Source organism: Papaver somniferum, chromosome 3 (genome assembly GCF_003573695.1).
Source record: "Papaver somniferum cultivar HN1 chromosome 3, ASM357369v1, whole genome shotgun sequence".
Taxonomy (NCBI): Eukaryota; Viridiplantae; Streptophyta; class Magnoliopsida; order Ranunculales; family Papaveraceae; genus Papaver; species Papaver somniferum.
This window is the reverse complement of record NC_039360.1, coordinates 60,641,331-60,665,477: the sequence shown is the minus strand read 5'-3', so window position 1 is coordinate 60,665,477 and position 24,147 is coordinate 60,641,331.

Sequence of the window (24,147 nt, the reverse complement as noted above, 5' to 3'; positions counted from 1 at the left end):
CATAGTGCCCAATGTCTCATCAGAGAGAGATATGTCATCACGAGATGAACCAATCTTCTTACCTCGGGATTCGGAAGAATCAGCTAAGGAGTAATCCTTTGAGGTATTCCCAAGACATTTGACATAGTTAAAAGCTTTAGAAGACATCTTGGTATGCGTATATGTCAGAGATTCTGTCCTCAGACTCAGATTGCCTCAAACATAGACTTGTAAGGTCTTTTAAACGTGTTTTCCTGCTCTGATACCAATTGAAAAAGTGGGGGTACAACAACCACACCCAATATTTAGCTTAGCAATCTGTATGGACAAACTCAATATACTTTCTAGAGAATCAACTAGACAGTCAGAGTCAATCTAGATAAAAAGTATATCAAAGAGTTTATATCTCAATCTCTCGATTTGATCTTTACTCAAGCAAATAGAAATCTGCGAGTCTTTATCAAAGAGAGATAACTTGGATGGTACCAAAGACGAATATCCAAGTGTCAATCAATTTAAATCAACAACCAAAAGGTCGGATATTCTAATTGATTGAACAACGCACAACCTGTGATATTTCAATTATATAAACAAATATAATGCGGAAAAGAAATAACACAGACACCGGAGTTTTGTTAACGAAGAAACCGCAAATGCAGAAAACCCCTGGGACCTAGTCCAGATTGAACACACACTAGTATTAAGTCGCTACATACACTAGCCTACTCCAAACTAACTTCGGTCTGGACTGTAGTTGAACCCCAATCAATCTCACACTGATCCAAGGTACGTTTATGCTCCTACGCCTCTGATCCCAGCATAATTCTACGTACTTGATTCCCTTAGTTGATCTCACCCACGACTAAGAGTTGCTACGACCCAAAGTCGAAGACTTTAATAAACAAATCTATATCACACAAAAAAGTCTAAGGTAATAGATAAATCCGTCTCCCACGAATATACCTACGAGTTTTGTTCCGTCTTTTGATAAATCAAGGTGAACAGGAACCAATTGATAAACCGGACTTATATTCCCGAAGAACAACCTAGTATTATCAATCACCTCACAATAATCCTAATCGACGCATCGAAAAAAGATATTGTGGAATCACAAACGATGAGACGAAGTGTTTGTGATTAATTTTCTATCTTGCCTATCAGAGATGTAAATCTCAAGCCAATTATTACAATTGTACTCGTACAATATAAGATGCAAGATCATATCACAAAACTACAAGAAAAGTAGTATCGGTCTGGCTTCACAATCCCAATGAAGTCTTTAAGTCGTTAACCTGGTTTAGAAGAAGAAACCAAAGGTTAAAGGAGAATCGACTCTATCTTATGCAACTAGTATCACACGTAAGGTGTGGGGATTAGGTTTCCAGTTGCTAGAGTTCTCCCTTATATAGTCTTTCAAATCAGGGTTTGCAATCAATGTTAGCTTGGTAACAAAGCATTCAATATTCACCGTTAGATGAAAACCTTATTAGATTCAAGCTAATATTTCTCAACCGTTGGATCGAAACCTTAGCTTGTTACACACAAATGAAATATACAATTTTGGGTTTATGTAACCGTTCCCAAACATTAACATTTGTTGGTTCAACAATAGTTAACCAAATGGTTAGCCATATGATCACTTTCATATCAACCATATTATTCTTCACCATAACTAGTCCAAATGACTTAAATGAACTAGTTATAGAGTTGTTCAATTGCTTGGATCTTATGTAACTACATAAGACACAATCGAAGCAAAAACAGTTTGATTCACTCGAATCGGTTCATTAACTTTATAGCCACGGTTTGCAAAAGCATTCCTTAGTTTATATAAACATGAGTTCAAGAACAACCGATTTTAGATATAACCTACTCAAGTTCGCGGACTGGGTTCGCTCACTTAAGCTCACGGAAGGAGTTCACAAACTCCAGCAGAAATTCTCGGGTCGAGAACTTCCGCCAGTTCGCGGACTGAGTTCGCGGACTTGGCTCATGCCACATTCTGTTTCTCTTGATCAACAAAGTTCGCAAACTTTGGTTCAAGGAATAAGGGCTTATGCTTATATACTACCAATGGTTATGTAATCTAAACTCCCATTTCAATCATTGAAACATTCTCAGAGGACGTTATATATCCGTTATTCACATACCATTTTTCGTCAGAGCTACTTCCAAGGTGATTGAAACATAACATGACATTCGTCACTAGGTAAAGATGAATTTGGTTAAAGCAAAAGCTTACCAACACATATTTCTAGAAATAGATAGGCGAGTTAAACTCGACTCTAAATAGCAAATGTGTATAATGAAAGTCTATATATCAAAACGACTTTTGTCTCAAGAATAGGAGATAGAGTAAATAGAATTTTGAGTGACAGATAAGTTCAAGTCTCCACATACCTTTTAGTCGATGAAGTTCCACCAGTTCCTTGAGTAGTCCTTCGTCTTGTATGATGATTTCCATGGAGTCTTGAGCTCAACTACACTTTCTATCCTAGTCCGAGACCTTTATCTATAATAGGCTAGAAATCAAGACTTATAGTTTTGATCACTAACATTGACAAACATGCTTGAGATAGCAACGCATGCGAGTTCGACCGAGCAATGCTCGCACAATCTCCCCCTTTGTCAATTTTAGTGATAAAACTATTAATACATATGGAATACAAAAAATAAATGAATTAAATTTTGTAGCTCCTTTTCCACATGCCTAATCTTCAACATTACTCAAAATCTTCGTCACTTCCAAGTACTCCAATGATCCCAAAGGTTGTAAGTTTAGCATCATCGTTGTTAATCCGTAGCTATAACAACAAGAAAACAATAGTTCTCAATCATTGTTATACAGTGTCATAGTATCATTACACAGCGTCAAAGTCCAATTTGTATCACAACTTCAACAACAATACGATGGTGATATTTATCACTCCCCTTAGTCAATACTCCATCTCACATGGAAACCACTCCCCCTTACATAATGATCCGAAAACCATATGTATTTGTAGTCTACATATTAATTCTCCCCTTTTTATCAATAAAATTGGCAAAGGTACAAGAACGAGATCCTAATGAAATTTCCGAAAGAGACATTTCTTGACCAAAAGAAAGCAAAAATATATCATCTTATTTAGATGTAATCATAAAGCCGAAGCTAAATGAATTCATCAAGGAGTTTGAAAATACAAGATAACCCCTATAATATTCCACAGCCGCACTCCCCACAAAGATTTTTCAATTAAGCGCAAGTTCAAAAGAACTCTCCCCCATAAAATGTCATTCCCGAAAGAACAACAAGAGCGACCTTAATTTCGAAAAAAAAGAAGGATTTCTTTGGACATAACAAATCACAAACAACTATGAATTTGAATCCAAAATATTCAACTAAACTAACCACAAGAGAACCCATGATTAATTTAATCGACAAATGCTTAACATAAGTGAACTTATGGAGACTCAAAATATACAATTAGATTAATCACAAGAGAACCCATAATTAATCTAATCGAAATACACAATCAAACTAATCACAAAAGTAATCAATTTAATTGGTCGTGCTCGACATAAGAAAACTTAAGGAGCAACAACTAAATAACCAAACAAGGTGATTAATTTAGTTGAAAATGCTTGACATAAAGTACCTCACGAAACAACAACATAGATAATCATAAAAATAATCAACTTGGTCGTTCAATGCTCAACATAAGACACTTTACGGAGCCTCACAGTAATACATAAAATATGGATCATGAAAGATCAATACTGCGGAATACACAAGGATTCATTCTATTTTCCATCACTATTCGCATAACGACATTCAATAGACATAATCCTTGAAAAACAAAAGATTTTAACTTATCTTCCATCAATAGTTGACAATATAGGCTCAACTTTTGTATTTGTCAAAAGTAAATTCATTCTTTTATCAATACATGCATATCAACATATAAAAGACTTTACTTTTGACAAGGTATGGGACAATCAAAGTTCACGGACATAAACACACATGTCCCATAAACAATTGCAATATATAAAACCATAAAGATTAATACTGCAAAAATCATCTTCCAAACAAATTTAGAATTTAAACCAATAAATCTAAAAACAAGAATATGAAAACGTCGGACATAGCTATGTGTAATCACAATAATGGCTATTCCAAACTCTAGTTATTCTTCTAAGAAAAACAAGAAAATAGAAGATTTACTAGGCTAACGAAGAGAATCAAAGTTCGTTGAGAACCTCATATCCTTCAATGAATCCATCAAAGAAGGTATCACTGATTTCCTTTATTCTCTTAACTGTAGACACACCATGTTCATGAGTTAGAACACTAACTTTGCGATCAACAACCCGAGCAAGCTGTCTAGCCTTGGTGCAGTCCATGATGAGCTTCTTTTGATTCCGTATCAGAATATTCTGATTAGTAAGGATTCTGGCATGACCATCCAAGAGTTGGTTTATTTTCAATTGAAGATTTGCAAACTCGACCTTTGAGTCATTCTGAACACGAATTAAATCCTTGACAGAATCATCAATCCAGGAGTTGTGATCCTTTCTTTCAAGCATCTTCTTTAGAACCAGCTCTTGAATTGACTCACGTCTTGAGTGTCTTCCTCCATATCAAGATGCACAATCTCTTGAGATTTTGCAGAGTTCTCCATAATTTTTGTTAAGGATGGAAAGACACAATATAAAGTAATATATATGTGTATGTAAACAAGAGAAGGAAAATCTTTTTTTGGAAACCCAAAAACTCTCAAGAGGAGGACACGGATGTTTGTGAACTGTTAGCACAAAAACTCGCACAAAAACCAAAATTAAATAATATACAACATACTTGAGCATTTCTCAATAAATTTCCTTGCACCCCTCAAGTTAGAAATAAGGAAAATAATACCTGGTGTCAGGTGATAAAGTGGAAATTAATCCCACTGTGATCATCGAGAAAGGAGTTGTATATATCGTCTGACAGTTTGATCTTCGTGTTCTTTGCCTTTCTTCGGTTTTCTTTCATCCCAGAAGAGTAAGACACGGTGTGTTTATCATATCCGTTAGAAGGCTTTCTCTGAGAACTAAATCTAGGACCTCTTGCAACTGGTTCAAGAGGATCAGAATAGATAGGAATCCATTTTCTAGACTTAGATTTACCAGAAACAATCTTATAAACACAGGGAATGCTTTTATCGTCCCCACAAGAATTTATACCACTATAAAGCATTTGAATCTTGTGATGATTTCTAGGAAAGAGATCATATTTATAAGGCTTATAGTTTTCTGTGGGAATGCGATTCACTGCAGTAGTCAACTGACTATTTGTTCCATTGACAGTGGAAAGAAGCAAATTATGAAGTTTAGAAATTTGTTTCCTCCTGGAAAAACAATAGATAGCATAGTGATTTTTTTTCCCACAGAATGTACAGGTTCGTGGAGAAGCAATAAACGACACCTGTTTTAACTTCATAGCTATATGAGAAGATTGCAAGTTATGTAAACCTTTCTTGACACAACCTTCTTCTGGAAGATCCTTCATATACTGCAATCCATGAGAATTAGTTTGTACAGAAGCATTTCTCCTTGAGATAGAGTTTTCCTTTTCCAAATATCTGCACTGTTCATTAGCTAGAGTAAGGGATGCTTTTAGTTTCTCTTTTTTCGATACGAAGATTGTAAAGATCTGATGAATGCGTCTCGATCAAACGTTTCTCTGTAATTGAGTCTTCCTTAACAATATCCTCAAGAACACTAATCTTTTCACGTTGTAGAGTAGTCTCTTGGAGAAGTTTATCAATATTCGTAGAGACGGACTCAATGATGCAATAGAGTTCATGTTCTCGATCAAGAGACTTTTCAAATTCATCAATAAGTTGATCATGATCCTGAAAATCAATAATCTCAACAGAGGTTTTTGAGATTCTGGTGAGCTTCATCTCAGCTTTTTCCATAGTGCCCAATGTCTCATCAGAGAGAGATATGTCATCACGAGATGAACCAATCTTCTTACCTCGGGATTCGGAAGAATCAGCTAAGGAGTAATCCTTTGAGGTATTCCCAAGACATTTGACATAGTTAAAAGCTTTAGAAGACATCTTGGTATGCGTATATGTCAGAGATTCTGTCCTCAGACTCAGATTGCCTCAAACATAGACTTGTAAGGTCTTTTAAACGTGTTTTCCTGCTCTGATACCAATTGAAAAAGTGGGGGTACAACAACCACACCCAATATTTAGCTTAGCAATCTGTATGGACAAACTCAATATACTTTCTAGAGAATCAACTAGACAGTCAGAGTCAATCTAGATAAAAAGTATATCAAAGAGTTTATATCTCAATCTCTCGATTTGATCTTTACTCAAGCAAATAGAAATCTGCGAGTCTTTATCAAAGAGAGATAACTTGGATGGTACCAAAGACGAATATCCAAGTGTCAATCAATTTAAATCAACAACCAAAAGGTCGGATATTCTAATTGATTGAACAACGCACAACCTGTGATATTTCAATTATATAAACAAATATAATGCGGAAAAGAAATAACACAGACACCGGAGTTTTGTTAACGAAGAAACCGCAAATGCAGAAAACCCCTGGGACCTAGTCCAGATTGAACACACACTAGTATTAAGTCGCTACATACACTAGCCTACTCCAAACTAACTTCGGTCTGGACTGTAGTTGAACCCCAATCAATCTCACACTGATCCAAGGTACGTTTATGCTCCTACGCCTCTGATCCCAGCATAATTCTACGTACTTGATTCCCTTAGTTGATCTCACCCACGACTAAGAGTTGCTACGACCCAAAGTCGAAGACTTTAATAAACAAATCTATATCACACAAAAAAGTCTAAGGTAATAGATAAATCCGTCTCCCACGAATATACCTACGAGTTTTGTTCCGTCTTTTGATAAATCAAGGTGAACAGGAACCAATTGATAAACCGGACTTATATTCCCGAAGAACAACCTAGTATTATCAATCACCTCACAATAATCCTAATCGACGCATCGAAAAAAGATATTGTGGAATCACAAACGATGAGACGAAGTGTTTGTGATTAATTTTCTATCTTGCCTATCAGAGATGTAAATCTCAAGCCAATTATTACAATTGTACTCGTACAATATAAGATGCAAGATCATATCACAAAACTACAAGAAAAGTAGTATCGGTCTGGCTTCACAATCCCAATGAAGTCTTTAAGTCGTTAACCTGGTTTAGAAGAAGAAACCAAAGGTTAAAGGAGAATCGACTCTATCTTATGCAACTAGTATCACACGTAAGGTGTGGGGATTAGGTTTCCAGTTGCTAGAGTTCTCCCTTATATAGTCTTTCAAATCAGGGTTTGCAATCAATGTTAGCTTGGTAACAAAGCATTCAATATTCACCGTTAGATGAAAACCTTATTAGATTCAAGCTAATATTTCTCAACCGTTGGATCGAAACCTTAGCTTGTTACACACAAATGAAATATACAATTTTGGGTTTATGTAACCGTTCCCAAACATTAACATTTGTTGGTTCAACAATAGTTAACCAAATGGTTAGCCATATGATCACTTTCATATCAACCATATTATTCTTCACCATAACTAGTCCAAATGACTTAAATGAACTAGTTATAGAGTTGTTCAATTGCTTGGATCTTATGTAACTACATAAGACACAATCGAAGCAAAAACAGTTTGATTCACTCGAATCGGTTCATTAACTTTATAGCCACGGTTTGCAAAAGCATTCCTTAGTTTATATAAACATGAGTTCAAGAACAACCGATTTTAGATATAACCTACTCAAGTTCGCGGACTGGGTTCGCTCACTTAAGCTCACGGAAGGAGTTCACAAACTCCAGCAGAAATTCTCGGGTCGAGAACTTCCGCCAGTTCGCGGACTGAGTTCGCGGACTTGGCTCATGCCACATTCTGTTTCTCTTGATCAACAAAGTTCGCAAACTTTGGTTCAAGGAATAAGGGCTTATGCTTATATACTACCAATGGTTATGTAATCTAAACTCCCATTTCAATCATTGAAACATTCTCAGAGGACGTTATATATCCGTTATTCACATACCATTTTTCGTCAGAGCTACTTCCAAGGTGATTGAAACATAACATGACATTCGTCACTAGGTAAAGATGAATTTGGTTAAAGCAAAAGCTTACCAACACATATTTCTAGAAATAGATAGGCGAGTTAAACTCGACTCTAAATAGCAAATGTGTATAATGAAAGTCTATATATCAAAACGACTTTTGTCTCAAGAATAGGAGATAGAGTAAATAGAATTTTGAGTGACAGATAAGTTCAAGTCTCCACATACCTTTTAGTCGATGAAGTTCCACCAGTTCCTTGAGTAGTCATTCGTCTTGTATGATGATTGCCATGGAGTCTTGAGCTCAACTACACTTTCTATCCTAGTCCGAGACCTTTAGCTATATAGGCTAGAAATCAAGACTTATAGTTTTGATCACTAACATTGACAAACATGCTTGAGATAACAACGCATGCGAGTTCGACCGAGCAATGCTCTAACATATATCAGGACTATAAACTAGGATATCATCCAAAAAACAAAAGTATAAACTTCTTGAGGTGAGGCTTAAAAACATCATTCATCAAGGATTGAAAGGATGATGGTGCATTGGTTAAGCCAAAAGGCATCACCATGAATTCATAATGCCCTTGGTGAGTCTTGAAAGCAGTCTTGTAAGTGTTTGGATCTGAGCACAACAAGAACAATATCAATACATGGCATACACTGTGAAAGTAATCTGACTACAATGGATACATGACATACACTGGGAAAGTAAAATGATGAAATGCTCAGATTATATTTATCCTAAACATTATAGCACAACAAGAACAATATCAATACATGAACCAAACTTAGCAGTAGATTATGGGTTTCATCTAAACCCTAGTTATTGAACTAAAACATGATAATAATACTGAAAACAAATATAAATTACAGCTTGGTGCACCGGCTAATCCGGGCATGAGTTTTACAACACAAACCCATCTCTATTTATACACACTTTCTCCCAAAAGGTTTCAATTCAACAAATTCATAGAGACCCACTCACCATAATTGCTTCTATGACCGTTCTTCTTCTTCTTCAATTCAACTCTGCAAGATATTAATTTGATGTTCCTCCACTGTAGAAGATAAACCTAGCCCTAGCTTTCCCAATCTTATCTTCTAGGGTTACTGTTCTTGATAATGAGGAAGATAATATTGAGAGAGGTAGAGAATAGAGGTTTAATTGATGATTATGGTGGTAGTTGTGTGCAGAGATGGTCGGGGAGATGGAGTTAATGGAGGAGGGTCGATGGTCTGTGAAAGAGAGAAAGAATTGAAGGTGGAGTTGATTTTTGCTCGACTAGAGGAAGATGGAAAATGGGTGATATGGTGTTGGGAAGTTGTGATACTGATGTACCAGGAAGATGATCCGTTGGATCTGAGCAACCAAATAAATTCTGACGGCTTAGGTTGGGAACATGTTTGGATCTTTGGTTTGGGTTCTGGGTTCTCTACCAAGCCCAATTCATCTTGTAATCCCACTACTTGGTTCAGCTCTTGCAAGCGGCTTCCCAGAGGTGCGCAAGCGGATTGCACATCCGTTTTACGCGATATTTCCTTTACGAACTTCACTGCCTTCTAGTGCGAGCTTTGTTTCTCTCGTCCGTCGTCACTGGCCACCATTTCTCCGCTCTTTTGGCTTCTTTATTCATCCAAGCTTTATTTAGTACCTAAAAAAATGAAATTAATTAGTAAAAGTATTTATTCTTGAAAACAATGAAAACACAAAATTTGGGATAATATATGAATTTAAAGCGCAAAAGATGAATTAATTTCCAATAAAAAGATGTAAAAATATGCAATATTTAGCACTCATCAGGAGCTGCTAGACTCACCGATTGATCTCCCGAGTAATATCCCGATAGGGGAACCAAAGTAATCTGGCCTTTCCTCTCAATATTTAGATGGGTAAAGGTAAAAGTGGGACCCTTTTCATGTATCTTGCGGTATTCTGTGCAGGAGAAGCTGTCGGTAAGTTTATTATTTTCCGCAAGTTTTTATGGTTGAAAGCAGTACACTAGGTATCTTTTTTCTAGGGCTGAACATGGTGTCGGTTAACCGTTGGAAACCGACCGAACCAGACCAATAAACAAGAAACCGAACCAAACCATTTAGATTTGGATTGGTTTGGTAAAAAATGTTGAAAACCGACATTACTGGTTTGGTTTTGGTTTGACCTGAAAACCGAACCAAAAACCATTGGGGAACCGATTAATTTTTAAACTTAATTTCTACCGTCGATTTAAAAGTATTAGATTCTACCCATTAATTTAGAGGATAAATAGAAACCCTAAATCTAATATTTCATTATGATACTCTCCCTCTTTCTCTTTCTCCTTCTCTCAGCCGCCTCCTTTCTCCACCCCCAACTACAGCTGCTGCTACTCGACTTTTTTCTTCCCGTCTTCCTTCTTTTTTATTTGTCAATATCTAAATTAAGATATATTATATATCTTCATTTGATCTCTAGAATTAGAGTAAGCTTTAACTATTCTTGATTTTTTTTTGTCTGTATATTTGTGTAAACCAATACTATCGGCAACTACGATTTTTTTATCTGTAAATTTGTGTATTTTTTTTTGGTTTGACATAATTATTGGTTAACCAAAAACCACTGGGACAAACCGAAACCAACTGGAACCATTTGGAAACCGAACCAATGGTTAATGGATTGGTTTGGTTTAGATTTTTAGAAACCAATAATATTGGTTTCGGTTTTGGTTTGGCTAGAAACCGAACCAAAACCGACCATGAACAGCCCTAACAACTTATATCATTTGCTCTTGTAACTTCTTGTAACTAAGTCTTCAACTTTGATTTTTGAATTATTCTTTTCTATTGTTGCTTCTAAACCTTAAACGTCTTCAACTTTGTTCATAAATTTTGATGTCACCCCGCTTGTTGATGATGATAAGTTTCTACTGAGAGAGAGTCGTAATCCAGTAACTAAGACTACATTGTGAGGTTGCTCTGTCTTTCTGGCATTTCCTTCTGACCTACTTGCCTTTCCATCATGGATGGTTAGGTCCATCACGGTTACCCTCTAAAAGGAACAAGTTCTCTCCTGAATTTCAAGGATCTCAATGTCTTTTTCTCTAATGTCTCAATAAGTTGTTATCTCTAGCATTCCAATTTCTATCTTTTCGATGAGAAACAGTATGTAAACTTAGCTAACCGGATACCATGTGATGCTAGAAGTTTCAAAAGTGCAACTAAAAAGTTCTTCCCCACCCCCAAACTTAAATCTAACATTGTCCTCGATGTTCTAAAGATAAAATTAAAAGCATGAACAATGAGAAACTGTTACCACTTGAAGAAAAAGAGTTAAGGAAAGATATTACCATGTTGCATGAGATTGGGTTACCTCCCAAGAAGTGCTAAGTTTAAAGTCTTCAGCCAGACTTAGGAAAGGATTAGTCAACTCGAACCATAAAGTAACAGTCGAAATAACTGTGGGTCTTCAAAACGAAATAGAGCTGACCAAAGGAAACTACAATAACCCAAGAAAGTGAACAAGGATAGCATGCCCTTATCTAGTTTCCTGATTAAGATATTTATATCTAATTGTGGTTCAGGTTCAGGTTCTATGAAAGGGTCTAAATAAAATATTTTCCTCGGATGCATTTCCTCATAGGTCGGATCCAAATTATTAGGTCCTAGAGTCTGGAAAAACTCAAATACGAACTTAGAATCACGAAGTAATAACCTAAATAATTGCGGATCTTCTAAGTCAATCAGATTTGACTTACATAATTTACCACAGTGAGAGTAGTGGTCATTCTTAAGCAAATGTGTCGATTCTAATTTCCTAAAGCAATTAGGTCTAGTCTCACAACTTAATATTCGACACATTTGGAATATAAACGTTCCCACAGTTGGAAGAAAACTATTTGGTGGGAAAACAAAGTCAATCTGGGGATCATAGCCTGGGAAAACCACATCAACCAGAGGATGGGTTTCTAACGACTGAACTTCTTCCTGGACATCATTAGGTTCGGGAAAACGAGTATGAAGGTAATCTTGCAAAATGGTCGAGGCAGAGATATCAAGTCCTAAGTGTGGGGACTTTCTGAGAGTTAAAGGTAAGGCACTAGGGAAGTGATAATCACCCCCAAACTTAGAGTTTTCAGTGTCTCTAGATAGACCTCTAATTATTTCTTGAATTTCCGTATCTTCAGAGTCCTTAAAATATTCAAGAGATTCTTCTAAGTTATTATCAGGTAGTGCATCTTTACTCATCTCTACGGGTCTATCTTCTTCTTCCAAGACTATTGTTTCTAAGTCGCTAGACTCTAAAACAGTATTTTCGAAATGAACCCGTTCCTCTAAACCACTATCAGCTTCGTAATCAAAAGGAAAATCTACATCGTCTAAAACGGTGGTATCCCTAATCAAATCCTCTTCCTTTTGAATAGGTGAATAATCATAAAAATTATTTGGATTTGAACTAGAAATAATACAATCACTATAAAGCTCAATTGGATTACTAGATTCCTGATCACTATGCCTACATATTTCAGATTCTTCATCACTACTATCCTCATCATCATAATAGTACGAAGATGATTGAACCTTATCTAAATAAGTAGTGTTACCAATTATAACCTCGTTATCTTGATTATGTGAAAAAGTATCTTCATTCTCAAGGGTATTATTGGATACACTATATTGGCAATTCAAGTTATTTCGAGCAATACTTTCGTTCGTCTCTAACTCAAGTCTACGTGTCGACTCAGCTATCCTCTCAAGGGTCTCTTCCAAAGAAAGTTCCCTTAGTGTAGGATCTAAGTTTTGAGTTAATCTATTGAGGATATCTTCTACAGATTCAGTTGTTGTTGCAGTTCTTTCGTCCATATCTACGTTATTCACCTCATCTAATTTATACGTCGATTCAGCTAACTGACGTGATGACTCAGCTAAATTCCTAAGAGTCTCTTCTAGAGAAGGAATAAGAACTGAAGGATCATAATAAGGACTACTTTTCAATAGTTTGATTGTATCCTCTAGAGACGAAGAACTAGTACTATAATCTTCTTGCTCGTATGACTGATGCGCGTGCGGATAGTAATTGGGATCACCATGGTATGAACCATAACCTTGAAAAGGTTGGCGTCCCCAACCACTATTCTCACTATGGTCATAATACTGATGATGTCCATATTCAAATTCAGGTCGATATTCATTGTATTGGCTTCTATCATACCAGTTCGACATTCTTAATTGCAGGGGAATTCTACACAATCACAAACAAGGCCGACTCGACTCCACCAAAACAAACCTAAATATTTCTAGCAAACAAAAAGCATGATGGCTCCACTTAGATTGTTTTCTAGACCAGCTTCTATTCCTTCGAAAAGGAATTCGTTACAATTTGAGCACACCCCTCTGGAATCAATCTGAGCTAATGTAAGTTGAATCGAGGCGAGGGAAGCTCAGTGGAGCTTTGATACCCAAGGCCTCACCGCTATCACAAGGCGGCGCAGTCACGCATTCAACTCACAGAAACCATCATGAACTTTGAAATGTGCTTAAAGAGCAACCAATATTTTTCGAACGAGTTTCCTATTAAGCTCGTTACCCTATTGGTCTCGTTCTATTCAAAATTTTAGGCTTAGGTTCGCGTTTGGTTTCGTTTTCCTAAGGCGGGCAAGAAGGAAACGGTGATGAAATCCGAGTCCTTATCTTGATTTGGCCAGGCCTTGCCCTTTACTAGGAAAATAAAGACAGTCTGAATTTGTCCTCAATCAATGAATCACCTTAAGGAATACAGTAACTCGCTTACAAGGGATTCGCGAGTGTTTCGATGGACTTACCTCCCGTACCAGACGGGCGATGAACCGTTGTCGTCGACTCGGGCCACGACTCCTATGCCGTGTGCGAACCCGAGGGGCCGAGACGATATCGTAATCGTCGTCCTTCCCTGCAAACAGTTTGTATTTAAGGATACCCTTCTGTAGGGTTTAAAATTAAAATAAATTGTCCAAAGTCCAGAATAATGTCCAAATAAAAAGTCCAAAAATTACAAAAATTATGAAAAATAAAGCCTATTTACAAATTCTAAAAAATATAAATAAAAACTATATACAAAAAAAATAATAATAAAAATTAAGTCCTAAAAAAAATTATGTCTTTTTTTCTTCTCTTTTAGCTTTTAGCTTTAAGCTTTTTGTTCCCAAGTCCTTAGTATTCCACTTCGAGCCTGTAAACCAAAGACACAAAAAGAAACGTAAAAAGGAACAAATAATAATAAAAAAAAAATTAAACCTAAAAACAAATCTATATACAAGTCCCCGGCAGCGGCGCCATTTTGTTGTAGTAATTCGATTGCGGTAGATAAGGATTCGATGCTCGGACTTGAAAATATTTTTAAAGAAAAAATATATACAAAATTGTCACAGGATCAAGAGACACTAGGACTCAGGATTCCACCATAATCATTCATATAATTAATAAATTTATTTCCAAAACAATTATAGCTCACATAAAAATAGGGACTCTAATTCTTGCCAAGGTAGATTTTTAGAAGATTAACTGTAAATCGAAAGCATGGCATATCAAAAGTACTAAGACCAAGCATAAACCATCAAAAGAAATGACAATCAATTAAGAAAAAATCATAAAACATTTAATAAAAATGCAAGAAGTCATAAAAGAATTAAATATAATTTTTATATGTGTAAAATATGGCTTCCTCCATCATCCCAGTATTGGGGTTTAGCTATTCATATCAATCACACACTCAAAATATTAATTCAAAGTTCAAAGTGTGATTAAAAGAGTCAAAAGTTATAAAATAGTGGTTCTGAGACTCACAAAACACGTCCAACAGAAACGATAGAATATAACTGCAGCTAACTGCGACACTCGCTGATGCTGTTGACGCTGCTGAAAATAAGTCTGCCCTGGAGAGTCTGTTCTTCGTGTTCTTGAAGCTTTTTAATGGCAGCAGCAGCAGCAGGTGAACATTGCTGTTTTTCCTTCTTCTTCGCTCCTCCTGGCTCTGGCTCGACCCCAAACTCTTCATCCCCCTTCTCTGACATAAAACCAACTATTTATAGGCTTTAAATCCCCTTGAAAATCGATCAAACCCCTTGGAAATCTCCATTATTCTTTACGGGTTGTTTGAAGAATAATCTTCTTCTTGTTGCGTTACAGGCTGTTTCTAGCTATTCTCTCGTCTCAAATATCTTCTAGGACTTTTACCCAACTGTTTTGATGTATATCCCACGCAAGATATCCCATAAATCTCTCAAACTAATCTCAAACCCTAAACAGAAACCGTGTGCACTGTCTTGACTTTGTGTGGATTTTCTGACTTATCCAGCCAAATTAGATGGGTCTAATCGCTTCTAACAGGTCCCTTATGTCTTGTAGAGTCCGTGGGTACCAAATTTGCCCATTTAATCGCCTCCTAGGTCGCTCAAATCATTGATCCAAAACTGTTGACGCTGCTGCCTTTTTTCCCGCCAAAATCCAGTTTTGAAACTTGGAAGATGACCTCCCCCTATCCAGTTCCGGTGTCCCTTTAGTACATGCCCTGAAATGGGGTGCCCCTTAGTAATTAGGTTACCCCTTATCCAAAATGAGAGTCCGTATAGTAATTTTCTCCCACGAGCGCAAAAACCACTTTTTAGCCAATTTCGCCGCAAAAGCTTATTTCTCCAAAAACACCTACAAAGACATAAAATAACCAAATAAGTACAAAATAGAGTACTAACAATATAAACAATTGGGACAAATTAGACACATAAATGCGTCTATCAAATACCCCCAAACTTATTATTTGCTAGTCCTCGAGCAAATCTAATCTAAAATAAAATGACTACACTTAGCACGTGCAGTAAGCCGTTAAACCACTAGGTGGCCCTAGTGGCGGAGTGTTGTCTCCGGGGGGTTTACCAGAGGTGTACCCACAAAACCTTAATACTCCAGAGCTTAGCTATCTACGCAGAACCTTGGAAGGCACTAAAGAATCTCCTTGGTTGGCATACTTATTGACTACAGGAAGAAGTACCCTGATGCGAAATTCCAATTGATGTACACGAGTTTGCACTCAAGCATACTAAAATTCATATAAAGTGACAGAGCTCTACTCAGATAGTTGCACTATGGACATCATATTCGGAGTCTAAACTAATCACATGGATAGATCAAGAAGATGGATATAGTAAACATAGATGGTTTTGATGTTTACTAAGTGAACGACGTTTCCCATATCTGTCTGAAGGCCTCCGCCAAAATGAACCTATCCTAATGGATTGAGATACTAGTCTGACTAATATCAACACACTGGCATATACAAGGGTACCAGTGGTCGATAACCTAACTCTAGGTCAACACAACTGGCATATACAAGGGTACCAGTGGTCGACTTTATTGAATTTATTCCTTTTGGTCAAATGGTCTGGTCTCAATTTTTTTTTCATGGTATCTCAATCACTCTAATTCACCCTAGCATTGGTAACAACTTGAATCGTGGGCCCCACCTATCACTTAGAGAAACATAGTTTAAAAACAAAATAAAATAAAAATAGAAGTGAAAAGGACTCAACGAGATATGGTGAAACTATCATGTTATTTCTAACACCTGAGCTATGTGCTTTTATGAATAGACTCTTTAGATGTTTCCATCTAATCAGATTGGTTCCTCAAACTCCTACAATCAAAATGCTTCCATCCACTTAGATTAGTTAGTGCAATCCTCAATAGGCATAATTTCTAAGCTCTGGAGTTTATTTATTGCAACTAAAAAGTTTCTCCCATACCCCCAAACTTAAACCTAACATTGTCCTCAATGTTCTAAAGATAAAATTAAAAACATGAACAAGGAGAAACTATTACCATTCGAAGCAAAAGAGTTAAGGAAAGATATTACCTGGTTGCATGAGTCTGGGTTACCTCCCAAGAAGTGCTAAGTTTAAAGTCTTCAGCCAGACATAGAAAAGGTTTAGTCAACTCGAACCGTATAACAATAGCCAGAATAACTGTGGGTCTTTAAAACCAAAAAGAGCTGACAAAAGGAAACTGCAGTGAACCAAGAAAATGTACAAGACTAGCATGCCCTTACCTAGTTCCTCGGATGCATTTCCTCATAGGTAGGATTCAAATTATTAGGTCCTAGAGTCTGGAAGAACTCAGATAAGAATCTGGAATCACAAAATAACCTAAATAATTTAGGATCCTCTAAGCCAATTAGGTATGACTTACATAGTTGACCACAGTCAGAGTAGTGGTCATTCTGAAGCAAATGTGTCGATTCTAATTTCCTAAAGTACTTAGGCTTAGTCTCAGAACTTAATAAGTGACACATTTGAAATCTATACGTTCCCACAATTGGAAGAAAACTATTTGGTGGGAAAACAAAGTCGATCTTAGTATCATAGCCTGGTCTAACCTCATCAACCAGAGGATGGGTTTCTAACAACTGAACTTCCTTATGGACATCACTAGGTTCAGGAAAACGAGTATGAAAGTAATCTTGTAAAATGGTTGAGGCATTGATGTCAAGTCCTAAGTGTGGGGACTTTCTGAGAGTTAAAGGTAAGGCACTAGGGAAGTGATAATCACCCCCAAACTTAGAGTTTTCAGTTTCTCTAGATAGACCTCGAATTATTTCTTGAATTTCCGTATCTTCAGAGTCCTTAAAATATTCAAGAGATTTTTCTAAGTTATTATCAGGTAGTGCATCTTTACTCATCTCTACGGGTCTATCTTCTTCTTCCAAGATTATTGTTTCTAAGTCGCTAGGCTCTAAAACAGTATTTTCGAAATGAACCCGTTCCTCTAACCACTATCGGCTTCGTAATCAAAAGGAAAAACTACATCGTCTAAAACGGTGGTATCCCTAATCAAATCCTCGTCCTTTTGAATAGGTGAATAATCATAAAAATCATTTGGATTTGAAGTAGAAATAATATAATCACTATAAAGCTCAATTGGATTACTAGATTCCTGATTACTATGCCTACATATTTCAGATTCTTCATCACTACTATCCTCATCATCATAATAGTACGAAGATGATTGAACCTTATCTAAATAAGTAGTGTTACCAATTATAACCTCGTTATCTTGATTATGTGAAAAAGTATTTTCATTCTCAAGGGTATTATTGGATACACTATATTGGCAATTCAAGTTATTTCGAGCAATACTTTCGTTCGTCTCTAACTCAAGTCTACGTGTCGACTCAGCTATCCTCTCAAGGGTCTCTTCCAAAGAAAGTTCCCTTAGTGTAGGATCTAAGTTTTGAGTTAATCTATTGAGGATATCTTCTACAGATTCAGTTGTTGTTGCAGTTCTTTCGTCCATAACTACATTATTCACCTCATCTAATTTATACATCGATTCAGCTAACTGACGTGATGACTTAGCTAAATTCCTGAGAGTCTCTTCTAGATAAGGAATAGGAACTGAAGGATCATAATAAGGACTACTTTTCAAAAGTTTGATTGTATCCTCTAAAGACGAAGAACTAGTATTATAATCTTCTTGCTCGTATGACTGATGCGCGTGCGGATAGTAATTGGGCTCACCATGGTATGAACCATAACCTTGAAAAGGTTGGCGTCCCCAGTCACTATTCTCACTATGGTCATAATACTGATGATGTCCATATTCAAATTCAGGTCGATATTCATTGTATTGGCTTCTATCATACCAGTTCGACATTCTTAATTGCAGGGGAATTCTACGCAATCACAAACAAGTCCGACTCGACCAAATCAAACCTATAGAATCTAGCAAACAAAAAGCATGATGGCTCCACTTAGATTTTTTTCTAGACCAGCTTCTATTCCTTCAAAAAGGAATTCGTTACAATTTGAGCACACCCCTCTGGAATCAATCCGAGCTAATGTAAGTTGAATCGAGGCGAGGGAAGCTCAGTGGAGCTTTGATACCCAAGGCCTCACCGCTATCACAAGGCGGCGCAGTCACGCATTCAACTCACAGAAACCATCATGAACTTTGAAATGTGCTTAAAGAGCAACCAATATTTTTCGAACGAGTTTCCTATTAAGCTCGTTACCCTATTGGTCTCGTTCTATTCACAATTTTAGGCTTAGGTTCGCGTTTGGTTTCGTTTTCCTAAGGCGGGCAAGAAGGAAACGGTGATGAAATCCGAGTCCTTATCTTGATTTGGCCAGGCCTTGCCCTTTACTAGGAAATTAAAAACAGTCCAAATTCGTCCTCAATCAATGAATCACCTTAAGGAATACAGTAACTCGCTTACAGGAGATTCGCGAGTGTTTCGATGGACTTACCTCCCGTACCAGACGGGGGATGAACCGTTGAAGTCGACTCGGGCCACAACTCCTATGTCATGTACGAACCCGAGGGGCCGAGACGATATCGTAATCGTCGTCCTTCCCTGCAAACAGTTTGTATTTAAGGATACCCTTCCGTAGGGTTTAAAAATAAAAATAAAAATGTCCAAAAGTACAGAATAAAGTCCAAATAAAAAGTCCAAAAATTACAAAAATTATGAAAAATAAAGCCTATTTACAAATTCTAAAAAAAATATATAAAAGCTATATACAAAAAAATAAATAAAAATAATAATAAAAAAAAAAATTAAATCCTAAAAAAAATTATGTCTTTTTTCTCTTCTCTTTTATCTTTTAGCTTTAAGCTTTTTGTTCCCAAGTCCCTAGTATTCCACTTCGATCCTGTAAATCAAAGACACAAAAAGAAACGTAAAAAGGAACAAATAATAGTAAAAAATAAAATAAAATAACAAACCTAAAAACAAATCTATAGACAAGTCCGCGTCGGCGGCACCATTTTGTTGTAGTAATTCGATTGCGGTAAATACGGATTCGATGCTCGGACTTGAAAAGATTTTTAAAGCAAAAATATATACAAAATTGTCACAGGATCAAGAGACACTAGGACTCAGGATTCCACCATAATCATTCATATAATTAATATATTTATTTCCAAAACAATTATAGCTCACATAAAAATAGGGACTCTAATTCTTGCCAAGGTAGATTTTTAGAAGATTAACTGTAAATCGAAAGCATGGCATATCAAAAGTACTAAGACCAAGCATAAACCATCAAAAGAAATGACAATCAATTAAGAAAAAATCATAAAACATTTAATAAAAATGCAAGAAGTCATAAAAGAATTAAATATAATTTTTATATGTGTAAAATATGGCTTCCTCCATCATCCCAGTATTGGGGTTTAGCTATTTATATCAATCACACACTCAAAATATTAATTCAAAGTTCAAAGTGTGATTAAAAGAGTCAAAAGTTATAAAATAGTGGTTCTGAGACTCACAAAACACGTCCAACAGAAACGATAGAATATAACTGCAGCTAACTGCGACACTTTGCTGATGCTGTTGACGCTGCTGAAAATAAGTCTGCCCTGGAGAGTCTGTTCTTCGTGTTCTTGAAGCTTTTTAATGGCAGCAGCAGCAGCAGGTGAACATTGCTGTTTTTCCTTCTTCTTCGCTCCTCCTGGCTCTGGATCGACCCCAAACTCTTCATCCCCCTTATCTGACATAAAACCAACTATTTATAGGCTTTAAATCCCCTTGAAACTCGATCAAACCCCTTGGAAATCTCCATTATTCTTTACGGGTTGTTTGAAGAATAATCTTCTTCTTGTTGCGTTACAGGCTGTTTCTAGCTATTCTCTCGTCTCAAATATCTTCTAGAACTTTTACCCAACTGTTTTGATGTATATCCCACGCAAGATATCCCATAAATCTCTCAAACTAATCTCAAACCCTAAACAGAAACCGTGTGCACTGTCTTGACTTTGTGTGGATTTTCTGACTTATCCAGCCCAATTAGATGGGTCTAATCGCTTCTAAAAGGTCCCTTATGTCTTGTAGAGTCCGTGGGTACCAAATTTGACCATTGAATCGCCTCCTAGGTCGCTCAAATCCTTGATCCAAAACTGTTGACGCTGCTGCCTTTTTTCCCGCCAAAATCCAGTTTTGAAACTTTGAAGATGACCTCCCCCTATCCAGTTCCGGTGTCCCTTTAGTACATGCCCTGAAATGGGGTGCCCCTTAGTAATTAGGTTACCCCTTATCCAAAGTGAGAGTCCGTATAGTAATTTTCTCCCACGAGCGCAAAAACCACTTTTTAGCCAATTTCGCCGCAAAAGCTTATTTCTCCAAAAACACCTACAAAGACATAAAATAACCAAATAAGTACAAAATCGAGCACTAACAGTATAAACAATTGGGACAAATTAGACACATAAATGCGTCTATCAAATACCCCCAAACTTATTATTTGGTAGTCCTCGAGCAAATCTAATCTAAAATAAAATGACTACACTTAGCACGTGCAGTAAGCCGTTAAACCACTAGGTGACCCTAGTGGCGGAGTGTTGTCTCCGGGGGGTTTACCAGAGGTGTACCCACAAAACCTTAATACTCCAGAGCTTAGCTATCTACGCAGAACCTTGGAAGGCACTAAAGAATCTCCTTGGTTGGCATACTTATTGACTACAGGAAGAAGTACCCTGATGCGAAATTCCAATTGCTGTACACGAGTTTGCACTCAAGCATACTAAAATTCATATAAAGTGACAGAGCTCTACTCAGATAGTTGCACTATGGACATCATATTCGGAGTCTAAACTAATCACATGGATAGATCAAGAAGATGGATATAGAAAACATAGATGGTTTTGATGTTTACTAAGTGAACGACGTTTCCCATATCTGTCTGAAGGCCTCCGCCAAAATGAACCTATCCTAATGGATTGAGATACTAGTCTGACTAATATCAACACACTGGCATATACAAGGGTACCAGTGGTCGATAACCTAACTCTAGGTCAACACAACTGGCATATACAAGGGTACCAGTGGTCGACTTTATTGAATTTATTCCTTTTGGTCAAATGGTCTGGTCTCAATTCAATTTTTTTTTTTTTCATCTCTTTTTCTTTTTCAACTTTTTTTTTTTTTTCATGGTATCTCAATCACTCTAATTCACCCTAGCATTGGTAACAACTTGAATCGTGGGCCCCACCTATCACTTAGAGAAACATAGTTTAAAAACAAAATAAAATAAAAATAGAAGTGAAAAGGACTCAACGAGATATGGTGAAACTATCATGTTATTTCTAACACCTGAGCTCTGTGCTTTTATGAATAGACTCTTTAGATGTTTCCATCTAATCAGATTGGTTCCTCAAACTCCTACAATCAAAATGCTTCCATCCACTTAGATTGGTTAGTGCCATCCTAAATAAGCATAAATTTCTAGGCTCTGGAGTTTATTTATTCATACTGCAACTAAAAAGTTTCTCCCATACCCCCAAACTTAAACCTAACATTGTCCTCAATGTTCTAAAGATAAAATTAAAAACATGAACAAGGAGAAACTATTACCATTCGAAGCAAAAGAGTTAAGGAAAGATATTACCTGGTTGCATGAGTTTGGGTTACCTCCCAAGAAGTGCTAAGTTTAAAGTCTTCAGCCAGACATAGAAAAGGTTTAGTCAACTCGAACCGTATAACAGTAGCCGGAATAACTGTGGGTCTTTAAAACCAAAAAGAGCTGACAAAAGGAAACTGCAGTAAACCAAGAAAATGTACAATACTGGCATTCCCTTACCTAGTTTCTGGATAACTATCGCTAATTGCGGTTCAGGTTCAGGTTTTATGAAGGGGTCTAAATAGACTATTTTCCTCGGATGCATTTCCTCATAGGTAGGATCCAAATTATTAGGTCCTAGAGTCTGGAAAAACTCAGATAAGAACCTGGAATCACAAAATAACCTAAATAATTTAGGATCCTCTAAGTCAATTAGGTATGACTTACATAGTTGACCACAGTCAGAGTAGTGGTCATTCTGAAGCAAATGTGTCGATTCTAATTTCCTAAAGTACTTAGGCTTAGTCTCAGAACTTAATAAGTGACACATTTGAAATTTATACGTTCCCACAATTGGAAGAAAACTATTTGGTGGGAAAACAAAGTCAATCTGGGTATCATAGCCTGGGCAAACCACATCAACCAGAGGATGGGTTTCTAACGACTGAACTTTTTTCATGACATCATTAGGTTCGGGAAACCTAGTATGAAGATAATCTTGTAAGATGGTTGAGGCATGGATATCAAGTCCTATGTGAGGGGACTTTCTGAGAGTTAAAGGTAAAGCACTAGGAAAGTGATAATCACCCCCAAACTTAGAGTTTTCAGTGTCTCTAGTTAGACTAGCCACAATCTCCCTAATTTCTAGGTCATCAGATTCCTGAAAATGGGCAATTGATTCTTCTAAGTTGTAATATTGCAGTGTATCCTCATTAATCTCTACGAGTTCATCTAAGACTATTGTTTCTAAATCGTACGACTCTGAAACAGTATTCTCAGGGTAAAACCGTTCCTCGAAACCATCATCGATTACAGTTTCTAAATCGTTCGACTCGAAAACAGTAGTCTCAAGATAAACCGGTTCCTCTAAACCTTTATCGGATTCGTAAACAGGACATACTACATCGTCTAAAACGGTGGAATCCCTAATCAAATCCTCGTCCTTTTGAATAGGTGAATAATCATAATAATTATTTGGATTTGAACTAGAAATAATATAATCATTATAAAGCTCAATTGGGTTACTAGATTCCTGATTACTATGCCTACATATTTCAGATTCTTCATCACTACTATCCTCATCATCATAATAGTACGAAGATGATTGAACCTTATCTAAATAAGTAGTGTTACCAATTATAACCTCGTTATCTTGATTATGTGAAAAAGTATCTTCATTCTCAAGGGTATTATTTGATACACTATATTGGCAATTCAAGTTATTTCGAGCAATACTTTCGTTCGTCTCTAACTCAAGTCTACGTGTCGACTCAGCTATCCTCTCAAGGGTCTCTTCCAAAGAAAGTTCCCTTAGTGTAGGATCTAAGTTTTGAGTTAATCTATTGAGGATATCTTCTACAGATTCAGTTGTTGTTGCAGTTCTTTCTTCCATAACTACATTATTCACCTCATCTAATTTATACGTCGATTCAGCTAACTGACGTGATGACTTAGCTAAATTCCTGAGAGTCTCTTCTAGAGAAGGAATAGGAACTGAAGGATCATAATAAGGA